Here is a 15,342-nt window from a genome sequence, read left to right as displayed (position 1 = left end):
GGTGACTCGGGTTGTATATTCTCATGTCTTCTAAATATAATGGATCGCACAGTACATTAAGTTACGTGTATTTTTTGTGTTGAATGGAACGGATGTATTTCTACCATTGTTTAACATAACTATGCATTTAAAAGCATTGAGAGTAAACATGGAATAGCCATCTATGGACAAGTTACATGTATTTTCTGGGTTCAATTGAACATATAGTATTTTTACCTGGGTTTAACATAACTACACACTTAAAAGCGTTGAGAGTGGACACTAAATAGCGATCTAGGGACAAGTTACATGTTTTTTCTGGGTTTAATTGAACATATAGTATTTCTACCTGGGTTTAAAGGACATCTGCAGCGAACAAAACTTATCCCCTATCCACAGGAACGGGGGCCCTGCATTGCCCCCTCCATGCCCCCTCACCATACAGCTCTATGGGAAAGGCAGAAACACTGCCTCCCGCCTCTCCCATAGAGATACATGGAGGAGGCATGTTGGCCGCAACGTCATACTGCGGCCAACACGCCTCCTGCATGGGAGAGCTGTGGCAGGGCTATGGCCCCGTGCAGGGGATAGCCCAGGATCCCAATGGTCAGACCCCCTGCAATCAAACACTTATCCCCTATCTTGTGGATAGCAGATAAGTTTTGTTCACTGCCTATTTCCTTTAACATCACTAGGCATTTAAAAGCGTCAAGAGTGAACACAGACAAGTTACGTGTATTTTCTGGGTTTAAACGAACATACAGTATTTCTAACTGGGTTTGTTTGATGATTTGTCTACATATTATTAATCATATGTAAGAAAATCATATAATCATATAATCATATCCCTCTCTGCTTCCAGCTTGTGTGGTCTAAAGAAGGCTCTAATACTACTGTGTGAGACTGGCGTACGAATTTTCGCATATGAAAAAATTTGCATATGCAAATTTTCACTTATGTAAATTTTCGCGTATGCTAATTTTCGCACATGCAAATTTTAGTTTATGCTAATTTTAGCATATGCAAATTTTCGCATATGCAAATTTTCACATATGCGGAAAATATAACGCGAATATTACGAATATGCGAATTTAGAGAATATATGACGAATATTCATCCATATATTCGCAAAATATCGCAAATTCGAATATGGCCTATGCTGCGCAACACTATAGAGGACATATACCTATATAAAACCTGTAGCTGTTAAAATGTAAACATGTGAGGGAATTGTTGCTGCTGAGAATAGCTAAACTATACTTCTTCCTTAATATGTAAACAGCAATAGAAACCTTCTAGTGAAAGAAATTCCGGGCAGCATTTATTATTGTACTTTATATTTATTTCATAACAATGGCCAATGTATGTATGAATTCCCTATGGCAATATTTCCTACCCAGTGATCCTCCAGCTGTTGCCCCTAGTTGTGCAACAGCTGGAGGCCCACTAGGAAATACTGCCTTATAGTGTCTATAACAGTTCCCGTATCACCTACACATCTCACTTGTTAAGTTGTTCCTCAGTGGATTTGTGGTTTGTGTCTCTACTTCCTTTCAACTCGATCCTCACTTTTCTTGTTGATGGAAGTGTCATGTCCTTAGGTGACTTGTCGGGTTGTATATCCTCGTGTCTACTCAGTACAATGGATCGCACAGAACATCAAACGGCGTTACAGCAAATACCATCACGGCAAATTCACCTGGAGGATTTCTGCACTGGGACATGCTGTATGCTGTAAGATTATATAGCTACTGAAAGTACATATAATATTAAATGTCTCACCAATGAAAGTTTATCTCACAGTGTTTGCTGCCTAATCTTTTATTGGCCCGTGTCTGCTCATTCAAAGAAAAAAAGCTCCTTTATGGGTGATTGCTGGGTAATAATCATGTGTAAATAAGATAGAGGGAAGGAGCGATGTGTGTTCTGTTCTCTGGCTGCAAACAATAGGATCTTGTGGAACAACATACAAATTCATTCTAATAACGCTCCCTATTTTTCCATGAAAACCCCAGCACAGGATAACTGTGTCCTTCAAATAACACGAATACAGACCTCCCTTGTATTTTCGCACATTTATTTTTGGACAATGGACTTCTCTGTTATCAACTTATTTAAAGCGCTTCAGGAGAAATATATAAATTTTGCCTGAATTGCAGAGCACTAGATAGGCTGCAGTTTTCTAATATATTCTTTGATCTTAGAGACAACAGCAACAGATTGTTGTGTGTATTCTGTATGTTCTTCTATAGGAAAGTAATCTATGCATATATTTCATCCGTATGAACTGGGATTAGTTATGCTGATGTAGAGGGAGCCTTCTTAACCCCTTAAAGGGGTACTCCGCCCCTAGACATCTTATCCCCTATCTAGAGATGAGCGAACTTACAGTAAATTCGATTTGTCACGAACTTCTCGGCTCGGCAGTTGATGACTTATCCTGCATAAATTAGTTCAGCTTTCAGGTGCTCCGGTGGGCTGGAAAAGGTGGATACAGTCCTAGGAGACTCTTTCCTAAGACTGTATTCACCTTTTCCAGCCCACCTGAGCACCTGAAAGCTGAACTAATTTATAAAAGGATAGGTCATCAACTGAAGAGCCGAGAAGATCGTGACGAATCGAATTTACTGTAAGTTCGCTCATCTCTACCCCTATCCAAAGGATAGGGGATAAGATGTCAGATCGCCGGGGTCCCGCTGCTGGGGACCCCGGGGATCGCTGCTGCAGCACCCCGCCATCATTACTGCACAGAGCGAGATCGCTCTGCACGTAATGACGAGCATTACAGGGGCCGGAGCATCGTTACGTCACGGCTCCACCCCTTGTGACGTCACAGCCCACCCCGTTAATACAAGTCTATGGGAGGGGGCGTGTCGTCACGCCCACTGCCATAGACTTGCATTAAGGGGACGGGCCGTGATGTCATGAGGGGCGGAGCCATGACGTCACGCTGCTCCAGCCCCTGTATCGCCCGTCATTACGCACAGAGCGAACTCGCTCCGTGCAGTAATGATGGCTGGGTGCCGCAGCGGCGATCCCCGGGGTCCCCAGCAGCGGGACCGCAGTGATCTTAAATCTTATCCCCTATGCTTTGGAAAGGGGATAAGATGCCAGGGGCGGGGTACCCCTTTAACCCCTTAAGGACCGAGCCCTTTTTCACCTTAAGGACCAGAGCATTTTTTGCAATTCTGACCACTGTCACTTTAAACATTAATAACTCTGGAATGCTTTTAGTTATCATTCTGATTCCGAGATTGTTTTTTCGTGACATATTCTACTTTAACTTAGTGGTAAAATTTTATGGTAACTTGCATCCTTTCTTGGTGAAAAATCCCCAAATTTGATGAAAAAAATGAAAATTTTGCATTTTTCTAACTTTGAAGCTCTCTGCTTGTAAGGAAAATGGATATTCAAAATAATTTTTATTTGGGTTCACATATACAATATGTCTACTTTATGTTTGCATCATAAAATGTACGAGTTTTTACTTTTGGAAGACACCAGAGGGCTTCAAAGTTCAGCAGCAATTTTAAAATTTTTCACAAAATTTTCAAACTCGCTATTTTTCATGGACCAGTTCAGGTTTGAAGTTTGAAGGGTCTTCATATTAGAAATACCCCATAAAAGACCCCATTATAAAAACTACACCCCCCAAAGTATTCAAAATGACATGCAGTAAGTGTATTAACCCTTTCGGTGTTTCACAGGAATAGCAGCAAAGTGAAGGAAAAAATTCAAAATCTTAATTTTTTACATTCGCATGTTCTTTTAGACCCAATTTTTGCAAGGGGGTAAAAAGGAGAAAATTTTTATTGTATTTGAAACCCAATTACTCTCGAGTAAGCACATACCTTATATGTCTATGTTAATTATTCAGTGGGCGCAGTAGAGGGCTCAGAAAGGAAGGAGCGACAAATGGTTTTTGGGGGGCATGTCACCTTTAGGAAGCCCCTATGGTGCCAGGACAGCAAAAAAAAAAAAACACATGGCATACCATTTTGGAAACTAGACCCCTCAGGGAACGTAACAAGGGGTAAAGTGAACCTTAATACCCTACAGGTGTTTTACGACTTTTGCATATGTAAAAAAAAATATTTTTTTTTACCTAAAATGCTTGGTTTCCCAAAATTTTTACAATTTTAAAAAGGGTAATAGCAGAAAACACCCCCCAAAATTTGAAGCCCAATTTCTCCCGATTCAGAAAACAGCCCATATGGGGGTGAAAAGTGCTCTGCTTGCGCACGACAGGTCTCAGAAGAGAAGGAGTCACATTTGGCTTTTTGAAATGCTCTGGGGGCATGCCGCATTTAGGAAGCCCCTATGGTGCCAGGACAGCAAAAAAAAAAAAACACATGGCATACCATTTTGGAAACTAGACCCCTCGGGGAACGTAACAAGGGGTTAAGTGAACCTTTATACCCCACAGGTGTTTCATGACTTTTGTATATGTAAAAAAAATAATAATTTTTTTACCTAAAATGCTTGTTTTCCCAAAAATTTTACATTTTTAAAAAAGGGTAATAGCAGAAAATACCCCCCGAAATTTGAAGCCCAATTTCTCCCGAGTACGGGGATACCCCATATGTGGCCCTAAACTGTTGCCTTGAAATACGACAGGGCTCCAAAGTGAGAGAGCGCCATGCGCATTTGAGGCCTAAATTAGGGATTGCATAGGGGTGGACATAGGGGTATTCTACGCCAGTGATTCCCAAACAGGGTGCCTCCAGCTGTTGTAAAACTCCCAGCATGCCTAGACAGTCAGTTGCTATCTGGCAATACTGGGAGTAGTTGCTTTGCAACAGCTGGAGGCTCCGTTTTGGAAACAGTGACTTACCAGACGTTTTTCATTTTTATTGGGGAGGGGGGCTGTGTAGGGGTATGTGTATATGTAGTGTTTTTTACTTTTTATTTTATTTTGTATTAGTGTAGAGTAGTGTTTTTAGGGTACAGTCACACGGGCGGGGGTTCACAGTAGTTTGTCGCTGGCAGTTTGAGCAGCGGCAGAAAATTTGGCGCAGCTCAAACTTGCAGCCGGATACTTACTGTAATCCTCCGCCCATGTGAGTGTACCCTGTACGTTCACATTGGGGGGGGGGGGGGGGGGGAGAAACATCCAGCTGTTGCAAAACAACAACTCCCAGCATGTACGGTCTATCAGTGCATGCTGGGAGTTGTAGTTTTGCAACAGCTGGAGACACACAGGTTATGAAACACCGAGTTTGGTAACAAACTCAGTGTTTTGCAACCAGTGTGCCTTCAGCTGTTGCAAAAGCTACAACCCCCAGCATGTACGGACAGCGGAAGGGCATGCTGGGTGTTGTAGTTATGCAACAGCCGGAGGCATACTACATTGGCTGGGGATTGTAGTTATGCAACAGCTGGAGACACACTGGTTTGCTACTTAACTCAGTGTGCCTTCAGCTGTTGCAAAACTACAACTCTCAGCAGTCACCAACAGCCAACGGTCCTGCTGGGAGTTGTAGTTATGCAACCACCAGATGCACCACTACAACTCCCAGCATGCACTTTAGCTGATTGTGCAAGCTGGGAGTTGCAGTTATACAACAGCTGAAGGTACACTTTTCCATAGAAAGAATGTGCCTCCAGCTGTTGCAAAACTACAAGTCCCAGCATGCCCATAAGGGCATGCTGGGAGTTGTGGTGGTCTGCCTCCTGCTGTTGCATAACTACAGCTCCCAGCATGCCCTTTTTGCATGCTGGGAGCTGTTGCTAAGCAACAGCAGGAGGCGGTCACTCACCTCCTGCTGCTGCTCCACGATGCCGCCGCACAGGTCAGTCCCTCGCCACCGCCGTCGCTCCTGGGGCCCCGATCCCAACAGGGACGCCGGGGATCGGGATCCCCAGCACCCGGGGTCTTCTGCCTGCACCCGCTCACGTCCTCCGGAAGAGGGGCGGAGCGGGTTGCGGGAGTGACACCCGCAGCAGGCGCCCTGATTGGTCGGCCGGGAAACCGGCCGACGAATCAGGACGATCGTGAGGTGGCACCAGTGCCACCTCACCCCTGCTGGCTCTGGCTGTTCGGGGCCGTCTCTGACGGCCCCGATCAGCCAGTAATTTCGGGTCACTGGAGACCCGATTGACCCGGAATCCGCCGCAGATCGCTGGACTGAATTGTCCAGCGATCTGCGGCAATCGCCGACATGGGGGGACATAATGACCCCCCTGGGCGATATGCCGGGATGCCTGCTGAACGATTTCAGCAGGCATCCGGCCCCGGCTCCCCTCCGGCTAGCGGCGGGGGCCGGAAATGCTCAGGGCGTATCCATACGCCCTCGGTCCTTAAGGACTTGGAAACGGGGGCGTGTCCATTTTTTTTTTTTATCAACTGGTGCCAGAAAGTTAAACAGATTTGTAAATTACTTCTATTAAAAATTTTGTTAATCCTTCCAGTACTTTTTGGCAGCTGAATACTAAAGAGGAAATTATTTTCTTTTTGGAACACAGAGCTGTCTGCTGACATCACGAGCACAGTGCTCTCTGCTGACATCTCTGTCCATTTTAGGAACTGTCCAGAGCAGCATATGTTTGCTATGGGGATTTTCTCCTACTCTGGACAGCTCTTAAAATGTCAGCAGAGAGAACTGTGGTTATGATTTCAGCAGAGAGCACTGTGTTCCAAAAATAAAAGAATTTCCTCTCTAGTATTCAGCAGCTAATAAGTACTGGAAGGATTAAGATGTTTTAATAGAAGTAATTTACAAATCTGTTTAACTTTCTGGCACCAGTTGATTAAAAAAAGTTATAAAAAGTTTTCCACCTGAGTACCCCTTTACGGACTCTATACCATTTTGGCCTTAAGGACCCGGACAATTTTTGTTTTTTGCACTTTTGTTTTTTCCTCCTCCCCTGCCAAAAATCATAACGCTTTCAATTTTGCACCTACAGCCCCATATAAGGGTTTTGTAATGACATCACTTATTTTATAACATAATCTGCGGCAGAACTAAACGAAAATTATTTGTGGGGGGCATTTAAAAATATTTTACACTTTTTTATTTTTAGGGGCTTCCGTTTCTACTCAGTGCACTTTTCGGTAAAAATGACACCTTATCTTTATTCTGTAGGTCCATACAATGTATGTAAGTCATTTTATTTTACTACCCATTTAAAATGGTCATCTTCTGACCCCTATAACTTTTTTATTTTTCCGCATACGGGGATATGAGGGCACATTTTTTGCGCTGTGGTCTGTAGTTTACATTGGTTTTATTATTTTTTTATGGAACTTTTTGGTCGCTTTTTATTTATGGTATATGAAGTGACAAAAATGCACAATTTTGGTATTTTTTTACTTGTAGGCCATCGACCGTGCGGTTTAACTACCCTTATATTTGAATAGTTCAGACATTTAAGCAATACCACATATATTTATATTTTTTATTTTACATTATTTTATTTAAAAATAATTTTTTGTCCCCATAGGGGGCTATAACTTTACGATTACATACACTGTTCAATGGTGAGCTTTGGCTCAGCATTGATTAGTGTTATCAGTGCTCTGCTGGCTGTGGACATCAGAGCACTGATCGGACGGCCAGGAGGCAGGTAAGCGCCCTCCCGCCATCCTCTTATCCGGTAGGGACATCGGGATTTCATGCGATGGTCTCAATCAACTCTGCTGAACTGCTGGATCGTTTTTTTAACATTACAGACTCCACGATCAACGATGTTGATCGATCGGTGATGTTAGGCATTAACCCTGGGTCCTAGCTGCTTATAGCTGTTCGGGACCCACCATGTATGAAACACGTTCAGCTCATGAGCATGCTTCAAACAGCGGTAAAAGGACCAGGGCGTACAAGTACGCCTGCATCCTTAACTACCAGGACGCAAGGACCTATCCTAGGGGCGTAGCTGGAAACCACAGGGCCCCGATACAAAAAATTGCCCTGGGCCCCCCTACCCCATGGCAGCCAGCGCCCAACCCGGATGACCCCCAACCCCCGGCCTCAGACGCACAATATCAGTGACTACAGTATTGATGGGACACAATCAGAAAAATACACAATGATATAAATGACTCACTTATCTGGTCCAGATCGCTGTGATTTCCTTCTGCAGAGTCTGGTGCTTGGACATCATTAGCTCCTCACTTTGTCAGCTGATCCTCATTCTCTATATGAAGAAAATAATTAATATAACCCTGTCACATACTGCACCTCTGAATAAGGGGCCTAACTAGAGTCTTATGGGCCCCAGGACAAAATTTACCATGCTCCCATTAACCCACTCCAGCTCCCCTAATCAGCATGTCCCTGATCTATCCACATCAGCCCCCCATAACCATGTTCCAATCCTTACATACCATGTCCCCCTCTGCTCAGCATCTCCCCATCCCTACACACAGTGTCCACGATCCCTCCATACTTTTCCCAACCAAGGTGCCTCCAGATTCTGCATAAGACAGGCAAAGGCTGTCCGGGCATGCTGGGAGTTGTAGTTTTGCAACATCTGGAAGCACCGTTGTTGGGAAACACTACTCCACTTATTGACCCCATGATCCACCCGTCCCTCATTCTTTCACACAGTGTTTCCCTATCCCATCCCGCAATAAAAGTGTTTCTCAACCAGGGTGCCTCCAGCTGCTGCAAAACTATAATTCCCAGCATGCCCAGACAGCCAAAGACTGTTTTGCAGCTTCTGGAAGCACCCTGGTTGGGAAACATTGCTCCACTTAGTAGGTCCCTCTTCCACATGTCCTTGATTCTTCTAACAGTGCCCCCATCCTATACCAGGATCCCCCTCATCCCTAACATGCCCCCACTCAGTATTTAAAATTAAATCTTACCTGAGTTCTAGTAGGTGATGGTGGGTCCAACTGCAGCCTCCTGGCTATACACTGAGGAGGAGGGGCAGGGGCTTTTCCTCTTCCTGTACCCATCCCCTCCTCCTTATCTTGATTCTCCATGAGGAGACTGCAGAAGACAGGGGCAAGGCCATCGGCCATTGGGGCGGAGCCACTAGCTATGGGGGTGGGGCCTTGGCACGGGTCAAGTCAGGAATCCCTAAGTACACCCGGGCCCTGATTTAACCCTTACTCACCCCCATTTGCCAGGGTCAGGGGAAATATATGTTACTGCATAACTTCCAAACGGCTGGAGATATTTTGATAATACTTGGTCACATGTTACTTATATGTCCACTTAAAATATAGGATAGGTAATTTAACCCTTAACTACCCCCATTTGTGAGGGTCAGGGTTTTTGTTTAAAGTCCCATGCAAATCAATGGGAAATGTATGTTCTCACATAACTTCCGTACGGCTGGAGATATTTCCATAATACTTGGTCACATGTTACTTATATGTCCACTTAAAATATAGGATAGTTAATTTAACTCTTAACTACCCCATTTGTGAGGATCGGGGTTTTTGTTTAAAGTCCCATGCAAATCAATGGGAAATGTATGTTCCCACATAACTTCTGTACGGCTGTAGATATTTCAATACCTGGTACAGATATTACGGGTCGGGGTGGGAGGTCGACATAGGAGGTCCGGGATAGGAGGACGGGATAGGAGGACGGGATAGGAGGTCAGGATAGGAGGTCGAGATAGGAGGATGGGATAGGAGGACCGGGATAGGAGGACGGGATAGGAGGTCGAGATAGGAGGACGGGATAGGAGGAAGGGATAGGAGGTCGGGATAGATGGACAGGATAGGAGGTCGGGATAGGAGGTCGGGATAGGAGGTCGAGATAGGAGGACAGGATAGGAGGTCAGGATCGGAGGTAGAGATGGGAGGACGGGATAGGAGGTCGGGATAGGAGGTCGGGATAGGAGGACGGGATATGAGGACGGAATAGGAGGTCGGGATAGGAGGTCGGGATAGGAGGACGGGATAGGAGGTTGGGTTAGATGGTCTGGATAGGAGGACGGGATAGGTGGATGGTATAGAAGGTCGAGATAGGAGGTCGGGATAGGAGGTCGGGATAGGAGGACGGGATAGGAGGACGGGATAGGAGGATCAGATAGGAGGACGGGATAGGAGGACGGGATAGGAGGTCATAATAGTGGGTCGATAAAGGGGGTCGGGATAGGAGGTCGGGATAGGAGGACGGGATAGGAGGTCGGGATATGAGGATGAGATGTGAGGACGGGATATGAGGTTGAGATATGATGACGGGATAGGAGGTCGGGATAGGAGGACGGGATATGAGGACAAGATATGGGGTTGGGATATGACAACAATATATGAGGAGGGGATATGAAGTCAAAAGCTTCCTCCTTTGTTTATTTTCCTCCCCAACAAGGATTAGGAAGGAAACACGGGGCAACGCCGGGTATTCAGCTAGTATATAAATAAAACTCTATGTATGTATGTGTGTGTGTGTGTGTATGTCCCAGCATCAAGTCCAAACGGCTGAAGATATTAACATGAAACTTGGCACACATGTTACTTATATGTCAACAACAAACATAGGATAGGTGATTTAACCCTTACTCACTCCCATTTGCCAGGGCCGGGGTTTTTGTTTAAGGTCCCATACAAGTCTATGGGAAATATATGTTACTGCATAACTTCCAAACGGCTGGAGATATTTCGAAAATACTTGATCACATGTTTTTTTATATGTCCACTTAAAATATAGGATAGTTAATTTAACCCTTAACTACCCCCCATTAGTGAGGGTCGAGGTTTTTGTTCAAAGTCCCATGAAAATCAATGGGAAATGCATGTTCCCATATAACTTCCGTACGGCTGTAGATATTTCAATAATACCTGGTACACATATTACTTATATGTTAAATAAAAAGATATGATAGTTAAATTAACCCTTACCTACACCCTTACATAAAAGGAATATGGGTGCACTACTGTGGTAGATGTATACAATGATTGTATACATCTACCACAGTAGTGCACCCATATTCCTGTATTGTATTCTAATTGTTACACATCCACACCGTTTATCTGGTGTAGTATTCTATTGTGGCACTTGTAGTCCGCTGCAGGCATCCTCCATTGTATGCATTTTTATGCTGGGGATCGCCCTTAGCAACAGACTACAAGGGCAGGATCTGCTCCCCTAGTATAAATGCACAACTGCATCTGGGTTTGAGCACCTCCAGCCATTTGAGACCACGTTTTTTGTTGTTTGTTTAAATTTTATACTTGGAGGTGTGTAAACTCCAAAATAAATGCGCCTTGAATATCTTCAAGGCAGCATTAAGGTAGCACCTGTGAGGCCAGGCACCCATATTAGCCAACTCAGGTGGGGCTTGCAGCTTGCCTCCCTCCTTCCATTGCATGTATGCTCAGTCACGCTGGAGGGTATCTGGGAGGAAGTTGTGAGTCGACCGAATGCTGCCGTAATTGCCCACTGGCCCCTGTTTTGCTTATCAAGCACAGGTAGGATTAGCGTAGGTCCCGCACCATCTTGAGAAACCTTGGCGTTTGTGTGCGGGCTCTGGTGTGTCCTTCATATAAGGATACACTGGCGAATGTCTCAATTTTAACATCAGTGTTGAGGGATAGCCAATGTATTGTTTACATCTACCACAGTAGTGCACCCATATTCCTGTATTGTATTCTAATTGTTACACATCCACACTGTTTATCTGGTGTAGGATTCTATTGTGGCACTTGTAGTCCGCTGCAGGCATCCTCCATTGTATGCATTTTTATGCTGGGGATCACCCTTAGCAACGGACTACAAGGGCAGCATCTGCTCCCCTAGTATAAATGCACAACCGCATCTGGGTTTGAGCACCTCCAGCCATTTGAGACCACGCTTTTTGTTGTTTGTTTAAACCCTTACATAAAAGATGGGTTTTTGTTGTCCGATGCAAGTATATGGGAGTTCAAGTACCTTACTTCACAAGCTCCGCTCTGCATCTCCTGGTGAATGTGTCGATCCGACTTGCAAGCCACACCCCATCTCACAAAGAAAGAAGGTCATGATAGGAGGTCGGGATAGGAGGTTGAGATATGAGGTCGGAATATAAGGACGGGATATAAGGTCAAGCTAGGAGGACAGGATAGGAGGTCAGGATATGAGGACGGGATATGAGGTCGAGATAGGAGGTCGAGATATGAGGTCAGGATATGAGGACAGGATAGGCGGATGGGATAGGAGGTTGGGATAGGAAGTCAGGATATAAGGTCGGGATATGATGACGGGATATGAGGTCGGGATATGAGGACGGGATATAAGGACGAGATATGAGGACGGGATATGAGGTTGAGATATGAGGACGGAATATGAGGACGGAATAGGAGGAGGGGATAGGAGGTCGGGATACGAGGTTGAGATATGAGGATGGCATATGAGGATGGGATAGGATGTCGAGATATGAGGTTGAGATATGAGGACAGGATAGGAAGTTGGGATATGAGGTCGAGATATGAGGTCGGGATATGAGGTCGGGATAGGAGGACGGGATAGGAGGACGGGATAGGAGGTCGAGATATGAGGTTGAGATATGAGGTTGAGATATCAGGACGGGATATGAGGACGGGATAGGAGGACGGGATATGAAGTTGGGATATGAGGACGGGATATGAGGTTGGGATATGGGGTTGGTATATGACAACAATATATGGGGATGGGATATGAAGTCAAAAGCTTTCTCCTTTGTTGATTTTCCTCCCCAACAAGGATGAAGAAGGAAAAACCAGGCAACGCTGGGTACTCTGCTAGTTTGTAATATACATTGGTTAAAAAATGTGTATCATTTTTGGTGGAAAAGTGCTGTTCCTGCAGCTATTGCCTGTGTGTCTCTGTGGGGAGTCCAAATACAGGAAGGGATGGCAGGACTAGCCGGTCTCTGTGCAGGCTCCTGGCTTGTCAATTATCTTGATGTGTGAGACAGGGGCTTCACGGAGCCTCACTGCACAGAACCCTGTTTTTCCTCACTGCACAGAGCCCTGCTTGTCCTCAGTGTACAAAGCCCTGCTTGTCATCAGTGCACAGAGCCCTGCTTGTCCTTAGAATACAGGGCCCTGCTTGTCCTCAGTGTACAGAACCCTGCTTGTCCTCAGTGCACATAGCCCTGCTTGTCATCAGTACACAGAGCCCTGCTTGTCCTCAGAATACAGGGACCAGCTTGTCCTCAGTGTGCAGAGCCCTGCTTGTCCTCAGTGTACAGAGCCCTGCTTGTCCTCAATGGACAGAGTCCTGCTTGTCTTCACTGTACAGAGCCCTGCTTGTCCTCAGTGTACAGAGCCCTGCTTGTCCTCAGTGTACAGAGCACTGCTTGTCCTCAGTGTACAGAGCCCTGCTTGTCCTCAGTGTACAGAGCCCTGCTTGTCCACACTGCACAGAGCCCTGCTTGTCCTCAGTGTACAGAGTCCTGCTTGTCCTCAGTGTACAGAGTCCAGCTTGCCCTCCCTTCACAGAGCCCTGCTTGTCCTCAGTGTACAGAGCCCTGCTTGTCCTCTGTGCAGTGAGGACAACCAGGGCTCTGTACACTGAGCCCTACTTGTCCTCAGTGTACAGAGCCCTGCTTGTCCTCAGTGTACAGAGCCCTACTTGTCCTCACTGTACAGAGCCCTGCTTTTCCTCAGTGCACAGAGCCCTGCTTGTCTCCAGTGTACAGAGCCCTGCTTGTCCTCAGTGCACAGAGCCCTGCTTGGCCTTGTAGGTCAATTAAGGATGTGCTTGGAGGTCATAACTCGATAGGAGGAGTGCTAGTGCCAAAATGTGGCATTTGAGCAGCTTGGCTCTGCCTCCTTGACACTTGGCTCAGAAAAGAAAAGGCAAATTTTGACAAAAAAAATCAGCTCCTAGAACAGTTTGTATTTATACTCTAGCAGCTATCCAATGGTGTCTGCAGCTCTTAGCAGCAGATACAGCTGACAGATCCCTTTAAGTCATAATGATTACCTTGTCTACATTTAAAATTACCCCATATACACCTATTAGTCAAACTGTTGCCTTTACAAATGGAAAACATTTTTCTAAGATGTGCTGTTATTAAAGGGGTACTCCAGGGAACTAAACCCATTGCCCATTCTTTCCCTCTCATCAACCTATTTAATTGTCTAAATATCATTCATTAGCTATGTAGAACAGTTTCACCTCTTTGGTTGTCCCTTACATGCATGAAGTGAAGGAATGAGAAAAAAAAGGGGAAAGAACTAGCTAGCAACTATTAAGTGATGCATACCAAGAATGACAATATATGCATATAAAAGGTATCTTTATTCACATGTCTTGATATACAAGGAAGAGAGTATACAAACAATTAAAACCATTTAAAACACACAATGATTGGGCGGAGGAGTATGGTCCTACAACGCCTATCCCGAGGAAGCTTCCGTTGCTGGAGGCGGAACACATGGGGTAGGCAGTCCGGCATTTATACGGAAACATCTTGGGTCCCAGCAGCTCACTACATCTCACAAATCTACAGCACACTGCACTTTCACTCAATTGAACTTGGCAGCACTTGGTTGTTACTGGATTATTGTTTATCACAGGATTATTACATTATTATACTTTTTGGTGCTTACCGTACTCATTGTGATTATGGGATATACATGCTATGTAGATTATATTGATATATTGTCTTGTTGATTTGTATATTGGAGCACAGGTCTGTTTTGGTTTGATATACTGTGGGGCCTTCATGTGACATTTTTTTATTACATTTTCTTTCCTGGGACAGCCTACATTTTCTTTTTGGGTTATCATCCCTAGTACGGGCTGGGCGTTGTAGGACCATACTCCTCGTGCCCAATTATTGTGTGTTTTAAAGGGTTTAAATAATCTGTATACTCTCTTCCTTGTATGTCAAGACATGTGAACAAAGATACCTTTTCTATGCATATATTGTTATTCTTGGTGTGCATCGCTTAATAGTTGCTAGCTAGTTCTTTCCCCTTTTTTTTCTCTTATGTAATTGTAGCAACTGGTTTGGACCCAGGTAGTGCTCATATTGGTAGGTGGTGCCCGTCCTTTTAAGTACTATACTCGTGACGTGAGGGAATGACATCATCCAGCCATTCACTATGTCTCTTTCCAAATCCCTCTATTAAAGCAGTCCCCACCCTCCTGACCATGTGGCTTCTGCCCTCCACCTTCCTATCTGTGTTATCTTTAGTGCTCAAGACTGGAAGTCGTGTGTAGCCTTAGCCAGTCAGACACTAAACCTCTCTCTGCTGCTCAAATCAGGAGGGTGGGGCTGCTTTCAGAGAGCTGGCTGGCAGAGCAGAGCTGCAATGATTGCTGAAAGATATAGGGAAGGATGGCAAAGGATATCAAGAAGCCAGAGATGACAACAGAGGCCACAGGGGCCATGCATATCAAGCAGTAATGTTTACAGGGAAAATATCTAGGTAGTGCGGTGGCTTTGGAGCTTTTTTTTATATATATATATATATATATATACTTCTCTTGG

At 44.9% G+C, this 15,342-nt stretch overlaps 1 long non-coding RNA gene across 1 annotated transcript; it reads right to left on the bottom strand.

The window, feature by feature from the left end:
- Window positions 1-1,407: 1,407 nt before the first annotated feature.
- Window positions 1,408-8,856, bottom strand: LOC130291360 (uncharacterized). Its single transcript, XR_008847907.1, has 3 exons — window positions 8,789-8,856; window positions 8,026-8,115; window positions 1,408-1,711 (listed from the first exon to the last, which is right to left on the bottom strand). It is a non-coding gene; the product is annotated as an uncharacterized LOC130291360 (long non-coding RNA).
- Between the last annotated feature and the right edge of the window lie 6,486 nt (window positions 8,857-15,342).

This window comes from Hyla sarda, chromosome 9 (genome assembly GCF_029499605.1).
Source record: "Hyla sarda isolate aHylSar1 chromosome 9, aHylSar1.hap1, whole genome shotgun sequence".
Lineage (NCBI taxonomy): Eukaryota > Metazoa > Chordata > Amphibia > Anura > Hylidae > Hyla > Hyla sarda.
The sequence above is the reverse complement of the archived record's forward strand: the minus strand, read 5'-3'. Positions and strand labels throughout refer to the sequence as shown.